This window comes from Crocuta crocuta, unplaced genomic scaffold (assembly GCF_008692635.1).
Source record: "Crocuta crocuta isolate KB4526 unplaced genomic scaffold, BGI_CrCroc_1.0 scaffold1049, whole genome shotgun sequence".
In the NCBI taxonomy this organism is placed as follows: domain Eukaryota; kingdom Metazoa; phylum Chordata; class Mammalia; order Carnivora; family Hyaenidae; genus Crocuta; species Crocuta crocuta.
The window spans coordinates 17,354-19,832 of record NW_027532194.1 but is presented as its reverse complement, the minus strand read 5'-3'; positions in this window follow the sequence as shown (position 1 = coordinate 19,832).

Below are 2,479 nucleotides of genomic sequence, written 5' to 3'. Positions count from 1 at the left end.
TAAACTTATAAATAAGTTTTTATTTAAATTCCAGTTAATTAACATACAGTGTAATATTAGACTCCAGTATACAATTTAGTGATTAAACACTTATATACAACATCTGGTGTTCATCACAAGTCCACCCCTGAATTCCCATCACCTATTTAACCCATCCCCTCACCCACCTAACCTCTGGTAACCAAGTTTGTTCTCTATAGTGAAGAATCTGATTCTTGGTTTGCCTCACTCTCCCCCCCCCCCCTTATCATTTGTTTTGAGTCTTAAATTCCATATTAGAGTGAAATCATATGTTGTCTTCCCTCGGACTTATTTTGCTTAGCATACATGATGCTCTCTAGCTCCATCAATGCCATTGCAAATGGCAAGATTTCACTCTTTTTTACAGCTTAATAATATTCTATTGGATATATATACCACTTCTTCTTTATCTATTCATCAGTCAAGGGATATTTGTGCTCTTTCCATAAACTGGCTATTGCAGATAATGTTTCTATAAACATTGGGGTGATTGTATCCCTTAGAATTACTATTTTTGTATTCTTTGAGTAAATACCTAGTATTGCAATGGCTGAATCATAGGACAGTTCTATTTTTAACTTTTTGAGGAATCTCCATACTGTTTTCCAGAATGGCTGCACCAATTTCCATTCCAACAGTACAAGAGGGCTCCCCTTTCTCCACACCTTCACCAACACCAGTGGTTTTGCGTGTTGTTGATTTTAGCCAGTCTTACAGTTATGAGATGATATCTCATTGTAGTTTCAGTTTTCATTTCCATGATGGTAAATGAAAACATCTTTTTATGTGTCTGTTGGCAATCTGTTGTCTTCTTTGGGAAAATATCCATGCCTTCTGCCCATTTTTTAATTGGATTATTCATTTTGTGGGTATTGAGTTTTATAAGTTCTTGATTTATTTTAGATAGTAACTTTTTATCACATATGCCATTGCTAATGAGGCATAGAGACATATCTAGTAAGTTGCTATGGCCAATGTCAAAAACTTTACTACCTGTGTTTTCTAGGATTTTAATGGTTTCCTTCCTGTCTCACATTTAGGTACTTAATTCCTTTGAATTTATTTTTGTGTATGGTGTAAGAAAGTGGTCCTTTTCATTTTTCTGCATGTTGCTGTCCAGTTTTCCAAACACCATTTGTTGAAGACACTGTCTTTTTCCCATCGGATATTCTTTCCTACTTTGCAGAAGAGTAATTGACTATATAGTTGTGGGTTCATTTATGGGTCTTCTGTTCTCTTCTATTGATCTATGTTTCTATTTTTGTACCAGTAGCATACTGTTTTGATCACAACAGCTTTCTAATATAACTTGAAGTCCAGAATTGTGATGCCTCCAGCTTTGTTTTTCATTTTCAAGTTTGTCTATTCAGGGTCTTTTGTAGTTTCACACAAATTGTAGGATTGTTTGTTCTAGGTCTATGGAAAATACTGTTGATATTTTGATAGAAATTGCATTAAATGTGTAGATTGATTGGGTAGAACAGATACTTCAACATTATTTGTCCTTGCATCCATGAGCATGGAATGTCTTTCCATTTTTTGTGTCATCTTCAATTTCATTCATCAGTGTTTTACAGATTTCAGAATACAGATCTTTTATTTTCTTTGGTTAAATTTATTCCTAGATGGGGCGCCTGGGTGGCTTAGTCGGTTAAGCGTCCGACTTTCGCTTGGGTCATGATCTCACGGTTCGTGGGTTTGACCCCCGCGTCGGGCTCTGTGCTGACTGCCAGCTCAGAGCCTGGAGCCTGTTTCAGTCTGTGACTCCCTCTCTCTCTGACCCTCCCCTGCTCACGCTGTCTCTCTCTCTCTCCTAAAAATAAATAAAACATTTAAAAAAAAAAAAAAGAAAAGTTGTAAAAAAATAAATAAATAAATAAATTTATTCCTAGGTATCTTATGGTTTTTGGTGCAATTGTAAATGGTATTTAGGCTTTGATTTATTTCTACTGTTTCATTACTGGTGTATAGAAATGCAACAGATTTCTATATGTTGATGTCTTGTGACTTTACTGAATCCATGTATCAGTTCTAGCAGTTTNTGTGGCTAGGACTTCCAGTACTATGTTAAATAACAGTAGTGAGAGTGGATATCCCTGTATGCATCCTGACCAAAGAGGAAAGCTCTCAGTTTTCCCGGCTGAGGACGACATTAGCTGTGGGATTTTTATATATGGCCTTTATGATTTTCAGGTACATTCCCTCTAACCTTACTCTTTTGAGGGTTTTTATCATGAATTGATGTTGTATTTTGTCAAATGCTTTTATTCTCCATCTACTGACATCTTCATATGTTTTTTATACTTTCTTTTATTAATGTGGTATATCACATTGACTGGTCTGTGAATATTGAAACACCCTTGAAACCCAGGAATAAATCCCACTTGACTGTGGCGAATGATTCTTTCATATACTGTTGGACTCGATTTGTTAGTTTTTTATTGAGAATTTTTGCATC